The 18,882-nt window shown below is 34.6% G+C and overlaps 1 long non-coding RNA gene across 1 annotated transcript; it reads right to left on the reverse strand.

Moving 5' to 3' along the window:
- Positions 1-14,127: 14,127 nt before the first annotated feature.
- Positions 14,128-18,387, reverse strand: LOC129150087 (uncharacterized). Its single transcript, XR_008556830.1, has 3 exons — positions 18,336-18,387; positions 16,456-16,500; positions 14,128-14,145 (listed from the first exon to the last, which is right to left on the reverse strand). It is a non-coding gene; the product is annotated as an uncharacterized LOC129150087 (long non-coding RNA).
- Positions 18,388-18,882: the final 495 nt, after the last annotated feature.

The raw sequence follows: 18,882 nt of genomic DNA on the forward strand, positions 1-18,882 counted from the left end.
TTAATACTCATTAATTAACTTTACTCCATTGGCAAAAGGAATTTTAATTATTTTGCAATCAAAAGTGCTTGCAGTAATGTGAGTGCTGATAATATAGCAAACATGAAGGGCTCTGTACAGCTTTCCAAAGCTCTAATTAATTAAAATGTGCAAAATCAATGTATAAAACGCATTACCATTTTGAAGACAGTCACATTATCTATTCTCATATATGGAGAATAAAGCCACATACATTAGTTTACAAAGAAGACAATTGTTTTACCCTAGAATATAAAATACCTTTTATGTGATTTTTTTTCATATATAATTGTTCTTAAAATGTCTGATCTTCATTTTAAAAGTATGTATGGTTTGGGGTGTTTCTCACATGTATACTAATGGATAATTATATTTTAATTGAATGCTTTAAATCAAAGCCCTCTGATGACACAATACTCATTTGATATGTAGGCTAAGAACATCAAGAGGAAAGGATATGATGTACACAATTATTTCCCCAATTCTTCTCCTTCAGGTCCCTGGGTCATTGTTTGTACAGCAAATTATCCACAGTTGAAAGAGTTGCCATACTATGCTATCAGAATCTTCTTCCTAATCAACTATTTCTCTTTTGTTTGTTTCTTATTTGTTATTCTTCATCCAAGGATTTTTTCCCATTGATTCTTAGAGAGAGTGGAAGGGAGGAGGAGAGACAGAGAGAGAGAAACATGGATGTAAGAGAGACACATCAATGGTTTGCCCCCACTACGCACCAACTGGGGCCAGGGATTGAGCCTGCAACCGTGGTATGTGCCCTTGATTATAGTTAAACCTGGGACCCTTCAGTGCATGGGCCAATGCTCTATCCACTGAGCCAAACCAGATAGGGCCCAATCACATCTTTCTTGTTCACTTTTATATCTCTAGAACTTAGCAAGTGCCTGTCACCTTGTCGATTTCACTAAATGTTTGTGAAATAAGTGAATGCATGAATAAAAAAATTCTAAAAGCAAACTAGTTCTAGGTAGTTTGTCAATATCAGAGACTTCAAGATGATTTTTATTGAGAATGGAGATGGGTTCAAAGCTTTTGTTCCAAAGTGGCATTGACTGGTATCTAGGCAATAACTCAGAGGCAGCTATTGGTTAGAGGAAAGGATACCCATCAGCTGGACCAATAATACCTGGTGTATATCTGCAAAATATTTTTTTTTTCTATCAACAGCAGGAAGACAAAGATGAAACTGTCCTTCATATACTTCCTCCATGTATCCGCACACCCATTACTATTGTGTGTCTGTGCATGTGTGAACACATGTGCATATGCTAGTTTCAAGAATGTCTCAATATTAATTGTTAATTATAAAATTTAAAACTGTAAGTTATGAGGGCTGATATATGAAAACAGCAGGGAAAGGGCGGGACATAATGAAATCTTAAGTCCCTGTTTCTAATGACCTCTAAGGATATCATGTTTTAAAATTAATTAATTTAATTAAAATATATTTATTGTTGAAAGTATTACATATGTCCCCTTTTTTCTCTCACTGACCCTTTATAGCCCACCCGGCTCCTCACTCCAGGCCTTCACCACCATATTGTCTGTGTTCTAAGGATATCTTTAGCACATGATTTTTAAAATTTGGGATTGTCAATAAATGAAACGTCAGTTTTTAGAACCTCACAATACTTCCAGATTATACAGATACTTATATAAATCGATGTCTATTTCCCAGGTTTTTTCGAAAAAACAAGATAGATTTCAATATATGTAAATTTCAAAGTATTATCTTATTTTTCTTCCTTTATTTTATTCTCCCTTTGAGCTCTATTGTCTCTAGTTAGAGACATACAGAGGCATATAGAGGGGAAGGAATAAAAGCCAACAAAATCTAGTTCTATGAGATGTTATTCACAACAGAAAAGGGAAGGGCTAAAATTGTCAAACTTCCAGCTTCTAAATTTAGCCTTACTGCCTGAGAGCCAGCTCTAGTAGCATCCACAAGAAAAGGAAAACAAAGAAAGAAAAAAAAAGAAGATCTCTTTTGCACTGTCTGAGAGGAAAGAGTAAATGAGTCAATGATGGTGAATTATGGTTGATAGGAAGGAAAGGAACATTAAGCCTGGTTTTGGGGGGAAAAAAGCATCTGTTTTGGAAATGGATATGTAAGATCTCCTATTGCAATAAGATTAAAAAAAAGAGAGAGAGAGAGAAGGTATGAAAAATAGAGAAAATTTCAGTATAGATAAAGAAGCTTTAAATAGCTGGGGAAAAACTAACTACCATTTCATCCAGAAGTCTTAGATTAATATTATGAGTCACAGACAACAGAATATCTAGTTTTCTCACCATTTCATGCCTAATGGAATTTATTTTAAAATGTTAGATGCCTCAAAGAATATCTGGGAGGGTCAGGATACAGGCTCAGATGTAGTCACAGGAACTGAGCCCGGACTGTTCTCCCATTGTTCTACTGCGTGTTCCTGCTGACAGGCCCTTGCAGCTGTGAGCTTGCTGGACAGCAACCTGTGCTGTTTGAAAATGGTGCTGCAGGGGAAACAAATATGGGACCACAAGCTTGAAAGAGAAGTTGCCTCTCCATGTGTGTCAGCTGCTTCAGAATCTTTATGTCCACACCCAAAACTCACCCAGCGGCATCTCTGTGCAGAAACGAGGCCAACTATGTGGTTTTCACTCTCCCTTAGGGGGTTGAGTACACATTGGGTGAGCCAACCACACCGTGTCTTTTACTGTTCCAGGATCTTCAGATACGCCAGGGAACAAAATGGAACAACGTTACTACCCATTTGACCGAGATAATCACTAGGCATTTTAAATAGTTTGATAAGCATCAACTACCCAGAGAGACTTGGCTTCTAGGCCTGGTTCCATCTGAATCCCGTATGATTTAAGTCACTTACTTCACTGTGTTCTCATTTTCCCAACAACAAAATTCACAGCTGATCAAATGCGCCCCATTTTGTCAGGCAAGGTATAAGTAGGAAACAGAATTCACCCTAGATGGGTCAAATGAAGATATTACTAAGGGAACTACTTACAAAGGTTTGAGTAGATGTAAGGGGTGGTGAGGCAATTCACAGAAGGAAGTTGTTACCAACGCTAAGACGGAAGGGATGAGCAAGGGGACTTGTGTTCGTGGAGCCCACTGAGCACTGGGGCAGTGGAGATGAGACAACACCTTGGGAGCCCTGGTTGAGGGAGAACAGCCACCCCCAGGGATGTGACAGCTAAAACTGGTCTCTCCAGATTTGCCTTCACCTCTTCCTAGTGCCTCCTAAAGACCAATCCTGGGAAGCCAGCTGTAAGGAAGCCTGGGGAAAACAGAACAGGCAGGGGGTGAAACAACAGAGAAAGGATTGGGGAGAAGACAGGCTGAAAATAACCAACACACTTAAATATTCCACAGAATTACTGCCAGGATGCCATAAGATAATGTACACATGCATACTTGAGAAAGCATTTGAAGTGTTGTTTTTAAAACTGGGTAATATTTGTATTATGGATACCTTCTCTTTTGGGCATGTTATTATTTTTTTTATTCTGCTCTTACCAAGGAATTTTTGATTTTCCTAATTAGTTCAAGAGACATGAGAACTCGTTGGAATGCGTTCAAAGAAAGTAAATGAAGAAAAAAGTTTGAGGAGGGTAAATAGTCATGGAAGCCTGGGCTAGGGATAGTGTCTTAAGGGAAAAGTTGTAAAACAAAGATTGTTGAGGCCAAATGGCTAGGAGATGAAGGGATAGGGAATTTAGCCATGTGTTAGAAAAGATCATTGCAATAAATCCTCTTGATTCTCACTTTAGAGTAAATATTATTTTCTGGATTTAACCAAATAATAGAGCAGTACTGGAATAGTAATGACAAGCAATGCAATCAGTTCATCACTTACACGCTTCCTTCATTTCATGCAAGGGGCATGCTTCTTAATTGTTAAAAAATATTTTTAATGAAAATAATTTCTTCATGAATTAAAAAAGGAGAGTCTAGCTGCCTTAGTTGGCAGATATAAACCTTACCAATTTAAAGATGAGTTTTAGAAACATCCCTCTAAAGCTACAAATATTCAGGACAAAATCCTTCAGAGAAGAAAGATCAGCAGAAATAAGTGGTGATACAAATCACAATGATTGGAATTCTGGCATAAAGAGAGCATATTTTTTCCCCTGACTGATTATACTGTTTTCCATAATTGCATTCCTCTGCTGAAGGTGAGTTAAAAACGAAAATGAGACATTTACAACTGTGTGTAAAGAAAAACCTAAAATCCAAAAGGTTTATTCATACTTTGGTCAGATATCATTGTAGAATCTGCAGTTGGAAATTTTAGACGAGAAATCAGACAAGAATAAAACACCCCATTACGTTTTAATAGTTTCTATTGGCAGTGGGGTCTGAAACTTAAATAGAATCCTTTGTTATTATGGTACTTCTATGAGAAATGCAAAAGTAAAACTAAGCTTCAAAAATCCTCTCTAAATCTGCCTTTTCAAAACCGTGACTTTGGGAGGCCGAGATAACTCAGGGCATTGTCACACTGGCCCTTTCGCAGTACACAATGAGCACATAAATCTCAGCGGGTAATAACCAAAAACACAGAAAGCGATTTAGTGATGTCAAGAAGACACCAACTGGATATTAGCCGCCTCACTAAACCTCAAAACAACCAGGTATATTTGCTAAGCTAGAGTGAACAAGAACCACACAAAGAAATTCAGGCCAGCAAAGATCAAAACTCAGGGTAAAAGCAAGATTTCTACAGAAGTTACTCACGTGAAAAGTATGGTAGGAACATTACTTATTTCATAAGAACTGGATTCACCTAAAACATTAAAATTTTATATCTACTCCAAGATAGGTTTTCCAAAAAAACTGACTGACAACAACTGTATGTTCACTACCTGCCAATTCGAAACTCTCTGCTCCTAGGCTCAGTTTGGTGGGAAGTAAATTCCCCACCAAGCTACAGATCTGTTTCAGGTCGGCCTTATGAATGGACACCATTTATGCCATTCATCTAGCTCCTTGCCTTTCTTGAGCAGAATGAAATATGAATACTCATTGTATTACACACTGAAGGTAAAAGCTGTGGCTAGATTGACGAAATAATTATGTAAATAATGGCAGACGTCTAAGGAAGACTAATGGCTGAAAAAGCTGAATAACATTAAAAAGTTAATATATTTAATGTTAACCTTTGTAGCTTTCAGTAATAATTCAAATATAGGAAAATTGTTGTAGAAAGCATAGTAATATTAAAGCAAAAAGAAGAACGTCATGGTAATAAATGAATCTCAAGTTTTCCGGGAAACTAGCAGGATATTATTATACTTTAACACTAAAAGCTAAACACAAAATTTTATTAATATTGCGTGTCATTATTCCTTGTTGTTGTATTGGACTTGCTTGCAAATGGAGGCTGTTTCTTTCTAATTACTTATTTCAATCAAAAATCTAATAGGTCTCAACATAAAAGCTTAAAAATAAAATTGTTAAAATATAAAAGAGAAATAATAATTTATAAATCAAAATACAAAGCAGTTGAATTTTTCATTAACACGCAATGAGTAATTTGTTAAAACTTCTCAGTATGAGTATTATATAATTACACATAAATTATATTTTTCTTAAAAATATTAGGCACCAATAATAACACAAAGGCAGCATGGGTTTAAAGGGGATTAGATTAGATTATAATCTTTCTTTTAATTTTACAAGTAAAATATTGTTTGGGGAGAGAATAAAGGAGGTAAGGAACTTAAGGTAAATAATGATCTCCAGGAAAATTATGGCTTATTTGAACAATCAGGTCAATTTTTGCATGGAAAAAAGTGTGTAGTTTCCTATTAGGTTCCTTCTAGTAAGACCTGAGATCATCTCACAAAGGAAAAAATAAATAAATATGGGAAGATATTGAATACTAAAGATGAAAATAAATACTTGAGTCTAAAAATGGGCCTCCTAACATTTATGCTGCTTTTTCCTTTTGCATTTGTATTCTCTGCCAATGAAAACTGACTTAAAATATTGCTTACATTATTACACAGAAATGTGTAGAGTTGTATTTTTCTGCCCCATCAATAAGACAATAGTAGCAGTCACTGGACAAGCTCATTTATAGCTATCATTTGATTAAATCAGTTAATAAGTTTTGTGTGTGTTTTTTTAATTTCCATAAATTGCCTAGCATTTGATTAAAATCAAGTTGCTGCCTATGACTCAAGATAGGTTAAATGTTTACCTCTTACTCTGTTTTAAATAACAAACTTATGCAATTAGGGAAATAGATTTAAGTTTTGTATATTAGCGATTAAAGAAAATGGAAATTAAAACTTATAAAATAAAAAATATATGAAATCAAATGGAGTTCATGGGCTTCTGAACTTTGAGAAACACGCTTTTTTTCCTGTTTGGGATCTCCAGAACATCAGAGAATAAGCAAACAATGGAAAAAGTAGATATTTGAAAACATATCTGACTTGCTTACTATTGAGAATTCTGGACAAGTAAACTACTAATGCCACACCTTTGTAATGAGGCAAGGAAACTAAGAAACATATGACTTACTGTGACAATCTCTCTAGGAAGGAGCCATATTGTAATCCAGGCTCTATGACAAGCATATTCAGTTATTATCCCCCAAACACATTACATTGCTCAGTTCTAGTCTGCTAGCTTGAATGCATATTGCTCCCTGGAAAGAACTTACAATTCCCTTTACAATGCATTTACAGTTGATTAAAGAATGGATTTGCAATTCAGAGTCTATAATTAGAGCAAAGGGTCTCTATAATTTTAGCTACCCTCATCCACTAATGATGATGTTATGGAGATTAGCCACTATTATAAGGACCCATGGCCACTAAAATGATTACTGGAAAACATGTACTGAGGTTTAGTAGCCCATTCTTTTACCACAGGAAGCCTATTATAAACAGAGTGTTATACAAGGCTACTAGACAGGAAAAATGAGATTAACAATTAACACCTCGCTCAAAGGATTAGTATATCTCTTATGCTGTGATGACTTGGATTCTAATTAAAACTCTCAGAGGTGTGTGTGTGTGTGTGTGTGTGTGTGTGTGTGTGTGTGTTCCTGTTTGGGCACATGTGCCCACACATGCATGTGTCCTTTAGCAGGTGGTGGCTGCTTGCTTGGAGTTTTAGAAAAAGTGGTTGGTTCATAATATGAACCAAGTCATGACATAACTTTTTATGTGGAAGGATTTCTCATTGATCTTTAACCAAAAACCATGAAGTGCCTCAATATCAATTTAACGTATTTAACCCTCCAATGAACTTCTTTTGCCACATTTTTTCATGCATAATGCAATTTTATTAGTGATTTTTGCAATCATTTCCATGCGATTCTGCTGATGATTATATTCACTAGCATTTTAAGTAAGGCAGAAAACGAAGTCCACAGTTTTGTTTTTTTCAAAAGTACAATCCATCCACTCTGGAAATAGTGGCTATTAAACCATCATAAGGGTGTGAAAAATATATAAAAGTTCTATTCATATTCTTAAAAAGGTATCCTTTTCTAGTTTTTGTTTGTGATTTTTATTTTATCTTAAAACATTTCAGAGAGGAATAGAGAGGGAGAAAGAGATAGAAACATCAAAGATGAGAGAGAGTCACTGTTTGGCTGCCTCCTGCATGCCCCACTCTGGGGATGGAGCCCACAACCTGGGCATGTGCTCTGACCAGGAATCAAACCTTGACCTCCTGGTTCATAGGTCGATGCTCAACCACTGAACCATGCCAGCTAGGCTGTTTGTAATTTTTAAAGTGCATGTATAATTGGTATAGTAGCACATGCTATTATTTAATTTATAAATAATTTGCATATATTAAATGTGTATGAAGTTTATTTTCTTTAAAAAGCTTCTGAAAACAAAACAAATTTTTTTTTCTTCAATCCATGTCAGACATGTGAACTTATTACAATACTTCAAAGTACTTATAGTCTCACTTCATTTTCTTTTTTGAATTCAAATTGGTAGAAAAGTTTAAATTCATTTTCTCCTCAAATTCCTAGTTATCTTCGGTTGAACTGACTTAGAATTATTCATGTGATGGTTAAGAGATTTCAATGCTGGGGTGAAAATGGTAATGAGAAAAAAAGGTTATAAATAGTGTACATTAGATGATGATTAACTGCAATGTTTGGGGGAAGTAAAGAAAATTATAGGTGGAATGAAGTTTTACTTTAGGCTTCGTTAAAACTTCTAATGACAGAGTATTTAATATAATCTCAGTTAATGAGGTAATGGCGAGGTCACCAGACAGAACAGGCACAAAAAATCTCAACTTCATCAATATTGAAAAAAAATCAACCAGATTCAAATCTGAGCCTCTGCTTTAGCCATTATGCTACCTACCCCTTTGCTTACTACAGTGCCTGAGACATGATCTATGCTCAGTAAATGTCTGTTGAATAACTAAATGAATACATTTATGACATCACTACAAAATTTCAAATATTTAAACCTTTGTCATCAATAGTAATAAAACTCTTGATTTCTTATGCAAATGTTTAATTTGGAGAAAATATATAAAATACTGAAGACCAGGGGAACCACAAATATAGAGTGAAAAAATAGAGATAACAAATTACATATAAGTAAGAGTAACTGTATGATTTGACCAATCTTTATTAAGGGCTGACTAGATCTTATAACTGCATGCTGTAATCTCTCTAACACAAACACACTTGAAATAGCGACTATTTTTTTTTCTAATTCAACAGGAAAACTTTTATGTGTCAAATGTAATTCTCTGAATAATGACAAAAGTAACAAAATTCTAGTACTTTTGACTCCTGTGAATTATCCTAGACTTTTGTGCATGACATTTTCTTCAGAAATTTTAGAAAAGATGTGTTAATGCTGTTGAAGCTAAACAAATGACTATTTGATGGGAGAAACATACACAAAAGCAATTAAAATGGTTTATTGGTATTAAAATATTGCATATTTAAACTAAAATATAAATACATTTAACATTTCTAAGGATAGTAAGGTGGGAAAGATAATTTTAACTCATATTTATGATTGATGGAGGAAGGAGAATTCCAAAATTGTATGATCTTCAGGGGTTTAGAAAAGAAAGAAAGAAAAAAATAAAGATCAAAAGTAGAAGAGCATAAATTTTTCCCACAAGAATAATAATTAAATCTTTAATTACAGGTAAAATATTAATAAAAATGCATTAAGTAAATGGATAAAAATTGCTTACATAAACTAGTGTGTTTACATTAATAAAGCAGTGCTATGTGATATAATATTAGCTATTGAATTGAAGATGAAATGACTGCACTCTTTTCATTATACATTAAAGTATTCATTTTTCATAATATGTAATTAGAACTTGACCTATACAGTAGAGCTCATACAAAAATATCAACTGATAAAAGTATAAAATAATGAGTTATTTAAAAAAAGAGAAAACTGGACAAGTTCAGTCTGGAAATTCTAAGTAAAAAAGAGATGTAGTAACTGTCTGGAAAAGCTTTTGCAAACTTGATGACATAAATAAATCAGACCAATTATTTCGGTTACTCATAAAGGATAAAACTAGTCTCACGATGGAAGGGAAGCAGGAATAATATCATTGAAATGCACTGTCATGTTCCTCTGAATAACATAAGCAAGAATTCTCTGAGGATTACTTTAAGATGATATCAGCATCTTGAACATTGAAAATAAGAAGAAATAACTTTCTAAATGTGTTTCATTATCTCAGGTTTTTGCAATATTTTAGGTTATGCTGTATAAAACAAACGTGGTTGGTCAATTTTGGTAAGAAAAATAAATAAATGTCTTTATTTAAAAATGATTTTTAAATTACAAGTTGTTAAATTTTAAGAAAATGTTCATTTTTCAATTAATTTTATTATAAGATTAATTGATAATCAAACTATAAAATTTAATAAATAAACAATAAAAATGTTGTTTTACTATATGAACATTTCTAAATTCACCACTAAGAGACCTGTGAAGTTTTTATATTTTGTTTTTGTTTGTTTTCTTTAAAAATTTACCATATATAGGAAGAATTATTTTCTTTTTTCTTTGAAGCAGTGTTTCTCAATCCAAGGTGATTTTGCCCCATTGTGGATATTTGACAATGTCTGGAGACTCAGGGGCTGCTACTGGCATGTAATGGATAGAAACATGCAAAACATCCTGTAACACATTATACAGTTCCCCACATAAAGTAATGATCTACCCAAGATGTAAACAGTATGATGGTCTGAAATAGTCATATATCAAATTTGATTTTATAAAACATTTTGAAACCCATGATGATTTTTTTCACTGTATCTTAAATCTCCTGGTTGTGGTGAGTTCATATTGTTATTATTCTAAGATAGCATAAGGTTTGTTTCCCAAACACTTGAAGAGAATTTTAGAATATTGCAATCCCCTCTACTCTATTAACTAAGAGCCTGATATTCATAACACCCTATGACTAACAAAAATTAACAGAGCCTAATGTTTTTTTCTTGATAAATGGAAAAATATTACTCATCATAATAAATCATCAAATTAAAACAAATTGTAGCTACTTTATCAAGTCCGAACTAGTTGCTGTCTTGTTCTTTCTTTTTTGAAGCACTATTACACTATGTGTAAACAACTCAACTTCATGTCTCATCAAAAAATAGCACAAATAGATTGAAGACATAATTGAGAATTTATTTCAGATATTCTCACCAACATACAAAACCACTAATTTTCTCCTATTCCTATCAATTTTCCTAAACGTACAATTTATCAGTAGGTTCATACCAATGTTTCTACATGATATGAATTGTTAGAACATACAACAAACTTTTTAAAAAAATTCTAATTGTGCCCAGACGGTGTGTTTCAGTGGTTGAACATCAATCTGTGAACGAGGAGGTTACGGTTTGATTCCAGGTCAGGGCACACGCTGGGGTTGTTGGCTAGATCCCCAGTGTAGAGCCTGCAGGAGGCAGCCAATCAATGATTCTCTCCAATCATTGATGTATCTCTCTCTCTCCCTCTCCCTTCCTCTCTGAAATGAATAAAACTATATTTTTTAGAATCCTAATTGTGTAAATGCAGTATAAAGGGCTCTTTTATAGAAAATTCAACACAGGTTTCTTTATGAAGTTTTGGTAACTTTGTTAGTATTTTCTAATGATGTTATGTGGATCACATATGTCATGTCCTACTCCTTGAGCCTCAGGTTGCCTTTTTCCATGGTGTCTAAATCAAAAACTTTGATGAGGAAAAAAAATAAGAACTTATTTCCCCTTCTCAAGTAAATACCATCGAAATAGAGCTCCATTTGAAGTGACCACTGTCTATTGCATTCTTAGGTACTCCCAAGAACTCTGCAGCCCTGTAAAGACAGACCATAATTGTGTAAGAGCTCCACCTCCGTTTCAGGGGGTGCGGGAGAAAAGATGAAAGGTAACTTATATGAAAGATACTATTTCTGGTTAAATGTTTTATCACTTTCCCTGAGTTCGGTGCCAGCTTTCTTTTCTGTTTAACAGATTTTTGTCTATCTAAAGGAAAGATCTGTGTTCAGCCTTCATCATATATATGATAAGTTAAAATGTGGTAAGAAGCAACTGTGAGCCATATTCTTCATAGGTAATCATTAGCTGTTGTTCATGTGTATGTGCATGTATGTGTGTAATCTAACAGTCAGTTGTTCTTCACAATTAAATGGACTTTTTTCCCAATATAGAATATATCCTGCATTTTAAATCAATTTCAAATAAAGTATAATTACATGTGACCGAGGTTTACCTCAAACTTTGATCACCCCCAATCTTAAATTTCTCCATTACTTTTCACTATCAGTATTTTTTTTACATTTAATGGCTGGGTCTACATATTTACATGTATTTTAATTAATTGCATTAAAAGGTTTTAAAAAACATCATCAAGAGCTGTTTGCTTTAGTAGATTGCTGGAAGCATCCCAGTAGCCAGACCTGACCTATTACATATCCACTGTTTTTCATAGATAATGGGTCATTAATGCAGCTAAGTGTTAAGTAGAAACACTCCCTGTTTCTAATATGTCCTTCAAAGTAGAGGAGCAGTAAGTCATATACCACTTCTGGTTTCTCTCTCTGCCTCCTCTCTTACATCATACCTGTGCGCTGGGGTATCTAGAGTATCTAATTAGACTGGAGGTTGAGGGAAGAACTGGGCATCTTTATTCTGCCCCTCTCCTCCTTGCCTGTAGGGAAGGAGCACTCTTGCTGTCTGTCATTTTAGACTTTGTGGTAAAGGTATTGATTGCCCTAGAATGAGAAATCTTTCTGCAGAACTTCCTAGAAGTGTGTGGGTAAATCTATGTGATGCTCAAGTTGTGACCACATGTCCAAGACAATCCTATCATCGAGTCTTGACCCAAAAATGCAGAGGCAATCTGCATCTTCATCCACCTGTTCTTCTATTCAACTCACTTGGTTAGAGGCTTGGGCAGGGAGTGAGAATCTATTTATTGGGTTTCTTCAAACACCCCAATGTAAGACCACATTAGCTTCTCTGATGATCACATCACACTGTTGATTTTAAGCAAATGCAATTGCAAACTAACATTTCTAGGAATTGCTGTGAACACTTATGCAATAGCACCTTTCCCCCCCAACCCGAAGTTTACAACCTTCAATTTTTAATTTATTTCAAGCAAATTTCATGTGACAGTATTCATCACTTCACTTTCAAGATATTTTTGAATCTTGAGTTACTAACTTACATGTCATTACTCTCAGCTTAATTTCATTTTGAAATTTGATGAAAATGCCCTTTATGTCTTGGTCAAAGCTATCCATGTCCATGTGAGTAGGACAAACCGGGTGGCATTTCAATAGACTTGTTCTCCTTTTAAATTTAATCTATTTATCAGTTTTCTCCGAGAGTCCCCCAAATTGGTAAATTTGTTTTATGATTAAAACATAATGTATGTGTTGTGAATTAGACATTTTAATTGAATAGTTTAATGTCTTGACAAATGCATATAACCTTGTGACCTATATCCCAATCAAGACATAGAACAATTCCTTAACTCCAGAAATTTATCCCATGCCCATTTGCCAACCACTTCACTACCATGGAGACTACCACTATTCTGATTTTTATCACCATATATTAGTTTTGCCTATTCATTGGTATCTGCTTCTTTCTTTTCTGATTGCATTCTGCAGGTTTTTCGACTCCTTGCTTGTGGGCGCCATGCTATTCTTTGTCTTACACAAGGTTGGCCCTGAATAGTTACTTTTTTATGTTAGGTGTCTCAAAACAAATGTCAGAAATCTTTCATTGGCTTGAGAATGTACTCAAAAATTATTTTGAATTTGGTTTTGTCAGTTGTTTTGAGCTTGAATTTATTGAGCATGGTCCAAAAAATAGTTACCACCCATTTGTTAGTGTCCCAGGAATGGGGTTTTATTTTCTATAAATGTGTATCCATCTCTCATCTTTAGCTCTGAATGTTTATCAATCAGCTGGCTGTGGATTCTTCCCACATTGGGATGCCAAACTTAGAAAAATAAAAACAAACAAATAAAAATTGGTGCTCATATAAATTTGAAGTCCTAGTAATTAACAAATACTTTTTAGTAAGAGTATACCTCAAATATTGCAAGAGACACACCCTAAAATTTATTATTTATTGAAATTTCAAATTCAACAGGGCATTTTATAATTGTATGTGGAAACCCTATGCCACATGAATTATGATCCACTAACCCTATAATAATAAGACATACATTATAACTCTTTCGGCAAGAAGAATATCTTCTCTTAGGGGCACCCTACTGAAAACAGGTTTTCCAACAGGATGAATCATTACTCCATCATATTTCCCATGTAACACTATTAGATATGCCATCTCACTGCAGAAGCTCATTGGCTAAAACCTTTAACTTTTGTACAACTACTGTTTTTGTGTGTATTTTGTTGTAATGGAATTATACATAAAGTGAGTGTAATACACCAATGGCCCCAGCTCAACCTGTGGCTCTTGGAAGACTGAAACACTGATTTCCATTTCCTTCCCAGTTCCCCTGTTACTACCACTAATGCTGTTGCTATGGCTTACCTTCAATTCTATATGCAGTGGTTCTCAAACTTGCTGGAGTACTGGAATCACCTGAGAAATTTCATAAATCCCAACATCAAGGTTATATCCCAGACCAATTAAGTCAGAATCTCTAAGACATTTTTAAAATCGTTGCAGTATGCAACCAAGGTTGAGAAATGGCACTTTATTGATTTCAGAGAGGAAGAGAGAGAGAAAGATAGAAACATCAATGATGAGAGAGAATCATTGATCAGCTGCCTCCTGCATGCCCCACACTGGGGATCGAGCACTCAATTCAGGCATGTGCCCTGATCAGGAATGGAACCATGACTTCCTGGTTCACAAGTTGATGTTCAACCACTGAGCCATGCCTGCTGGACAAGAAATGGCACTTTATACCAACTCAACATGCAATATCCCATATGTTTACAAGTTGAGGACTAGCTTTTGCTACAACTGTCCCTTCCCCAGTAATTAATTCATAGCACTTTCTTACGCTCTTGTTTATTTATTATCAGTATGCTTCTTTTACAACTGGGTTATTTTCTGATTCTTGATTATCTAATTTATTTTTTAATTTATTGTTTGAATGTGACCTCTCCTGGTTCTGACAGAGCCACTCACATGGACTTGGCTCAGTTTCACCTCTATAGTTTTGCCTCTCTTAATACCTTGATATCAAGACCTAGTCAACTCATCAAAACTCACTGCTAGATATGATGGAGTTGAGATTTGGCCACCTAGGCCCTATGCACAGAGGAATTTTTGCAGTCTACTCTGCAGGTTGATGATAATCATTCTGTGATTGTTTCATGAGAACTGATAAATATTCTTTTTGATTAATTACAGGGAAGATTTAAGCCTTATGCATCCCTCTAAGGACTTAAGATCATAGATTTTCTCGTTCATGGGTCCTTATACAGAATAATAAAATTATAAGTTACCAGTTATGTAGAGAAAGAAGGGGCTGCAACTGAAAAGGGAACCAATTACCAATGGCAATCAATAAACTATTGCAAATACTTGTAGCTATCCCTTGTGTAGCTGGGAAAATGCTATATTTCTTCAATAACTACTGCAATATCCATATATATTTAGGAATGAAAACTGATTTCCACTTCTCATCACATTCTCTTTCGGTCTTGGTAAATGAAAGACAGTTATTATTTGGGCCTTAACTGTAAATTTGGGACTAAAATTTAAGTAGAAAGTCCTAGAAAATCTAGTCTACTAAGCAGAATAAGCAATCAAGTAGAAATATTTTACAAGATAAAATTAAACATATATAATAATGTATGTCAACTATAATTAAAAAATAAAAATGACTTTAAACATTTTATTAAAAGAGATACATAATTGCTCTACACAACTTTCAGGTGAATGACAAAAGATCAAAGAGAGAAAGAGAGAGAACAAAAGAAAGAGTAAAATTTCAGCCAGGTTGTTTTTCTAATACTTGACTTGGATAGCTCTTAAAACACATGTCTCTCCTAAATTTTACCGTGTATGGATTTTTAAATGCAATGACTAATGCTCACATTTCTGAGAATTATTCTTGGCAATGAAGGTATTTAGATACTACCTTTAAGCCAAGAGAAACACCCACCATCCTATCCTTTCCTAGATGTAGTACACAAAAACACTAAAAGGTGCATTATGGTTTTTTTACATAAATGCTGTCTTAGTTAAAAAATTAAAATGTTTGCTTTTGAATCACATTGAAATTTATTTCTCCATAATTTTACATAAAAAGTGTTTCCCTGGAATTAAAAAATAACTCCTGCATGTCACTTTTTCTCCAAAGAAATTAACACAAATAAAACACACACACACACACACACAATTTCACTGCCAGTTACTTTACACACATGTAGGAAAAGAAAACAGAATTAATACCAGCTAGAGCCATGTCCATATCCTGAAATTCCATTAGTCTAAGAATGGGGTGACTTTTTACTATTTGTTTTCACCTGTATGGTTAAGAAAATGTAATATCACATGTACATTTAAACAAAACTTTCTCTATGGTGGACCATACACATACATATTGAAGGTTTAATTCAAGGTGTTGACATCATTCTTTACACCACTCGATACAGTCTGGATCTTGGTTTCCTCAGGGATTACTTCAGCAATAACTAGCAAGATAACTTGGCTCAGGGCACTACCTCTAGTTGAAGTATTTATCTTGAGAATCAAGGCATATGCCTTTTAAACTCAGTTCCACCAGGGTCACTTACACTTAAGACACATTATCAGTTTCCTGATCTTGTTGTCTTTAAGGGATGTTCCATCCCCAATAAAGTATAGAACTTGTCTGCTAGTTCCAACATAGGGGAGCAGTTATTTGGCACTGAAGATCCATACCTTACTACTTACTGAGTGAGTGGACCTTCCTGGCAGAATTGTGATATCAAAGACACACTGAAACAATGAAGAAGAAGCACATTTGAGTCTATCCATTTAGCCACGTCAACAGAATCAACTTCAGAAATAAAGAGATATCAGACCTTGTAGGTCTCACCCTCATTGTTTAATCTCACACGTATTTACTAAACATCTACAATATGTTATTCCTTGTATTTTGGGATGAGGACACACCTCTGTCATTCTTAAGGCTTACAATTTAGTGTCATCCTCTGTCAATGTTCACTAAACTGAGAGTCAAAGGTAGGTGTTGAAAAACATCAACTATTCATGTACTTCATTTAATAGAACAAACATAATGTCAGTTATAAAGAAACTTCCTAATAAATCAGCATATATACTTTTATAAATTTTAGAAGCATATGCATTTAATTTGAACTAATGAACATTCTAAAACAAATATGGTTGAATTGATATGATTTGGTGGCTTTACTCTAACTCCAGCCACCATTTAGCTCATTTCAAATTATAACAAATCATCTCTCACACAAGGATCTTTGGTCAATTTTGGGAGCTGGTGGATGGAACACTCTAGAGTTTTAGGGATGACAACGTATTTGTAGAGAGTGAGAATTTTATTCATATTCTGAAACAAACCTTCAATATAAGTGGGTTATATCCAATTCCTCTTAAAAGATAAATCTGAACATGGATGATTAGAATGCATAAAGGAGGTTAAAAATGTCTTGCCATGGGAAGATGGATTCTGCAAACTGCTTACACTTCCAACAGGCCTCACACAAGCAAACATTAGTAGGTAATCAGGAAAATGGCAGACAGTATTGTCACTGAGCCAGATTCTTTGATGGATTATTTCCATGCTGTCACTGCCATATTTCCCAGTCTGTGTGAACACATGAAGTATTTCTCTTAAATGCAAAGCTTATTTAGATGAAGTAACGCTCTCTTAGCAGGGAGGAAATGGCAAATAGGAGTGACATATTTTTCCTGGAGTAAAAGAAATAGGTGAACCAAAACAGAAGAGGTTGTCTAGAATGGCAGATCCAAAAAATACACTACCCATAAGTGGAGGGCTCTAAGAAGCCAGGAGATAAAACAATGAAAGGCATGATTCTGAAGACAAATCACACACATTGAAAATTTCATCTAGGGCTGAAGAAATAAAATACTACATCTTTTTTGGGCACTTAGAGTCATCTTAATGCTACACAATGTTATATCCTCAGTAGGAACTGTTCTTTCTTTTCTTGAAAATTGAACTTAATAAATATCATACTGTTTCTTTTAGTCATTTACTCTGTGGCTTATGCCAAAGATGTCCCTGCTACTTCCAGACATCTTGATCTCATTGTGACATGTCTCTGCCCCTTTAAACTTTTTACCTAAAATTGGACCAAGTAATCCCTCAGGACTGCAAGGCAGTCTGGCATTTTCAAAACTATAATTATTAAATAGCCAGAGCATAGAAAAAGGAAAAGAAAATTGTGAAAGATTTCCTGAGTACCAGCTCTGACTCATACATGAACTGTCCTTGATCTCCAAAGGGATGATATAACTTTCCTAGACACAATCTTTAGAAGCTCCTCGCCCTCACACTGCCTGATGTTTCCAGTATTTAAGAGCTATCTTTCCCTCTCCCAAACTACTTGCTCTAGCCTCAAGCAAATCCCAAATTCATATTTGACTATAATACAAGGGCGTGAGCATTCAGTGGATATTAAAAGCTGTGCAAATGCCCCTGTGCACCTCTGGAATCTTCTTAATGCTTTTCCTAAAAATTATATATAAGGAAGCCAAGCATCTGGTGTTGACTGGAGGGCTGCATTCCTTAGGGTCCCTTCAGATGAAAACTGAGGTGTCTCTATACGTACTTCGTTGCTGAGGATACCAATGCCCAAGCAGTTTGAATTCTTTTCCCTGTAGAATAGGCAATTAGCACACATTGATTGGTTCCATTGTGATAATCTGAATCAGTAAAAACAAACAGGTTGGCTATGTTTACATTTTGTATTCATATAAAAATTGAATCCTTTCTTACTTTATAATCTGATTAGTAATTACTCAATAACTACCTATTGTCGAGAAAAAAAATGATTATAGAAGTTTCCATAGCACCTGAAGTATCTAAAACCAATCAATGCCACTGATTTAACAACAGAAAAATTAACGTATTTGCATCTACTCCAGAGGCAATTTACTTTGAAGAGCACTTTACAGAAATAGTTGATTTTTAAAATTTATTTAAGAAGACTAAAAATGGTTAGGAACAGATTTATACTCATTAGCAAAGGGAATCCCTGTTGGCAAGTGATGTCACATTTCAACACACAAAAGTATATATAGTCAAGTAATCATATGCCATCATGTTTCCTGTTTAATTCACTAGTATTACAGTGAGGATATGAGAACACTCTGCAT

Source organism: Eptesicus fuscus, chromosome 8 (genome assembly GCF_027574615.1).
Source record: "Eptesicus fuscus isolate TK198812 chromosome 8, DD_ASM_mEF_20220401, whole genome shotgun sequence".
NCBI lineage: Eukaryota > Metazoa > Chordata > Mammalia > Chiroptera > Vespertilionidae > Eptesicus > Eptesicus fuscus.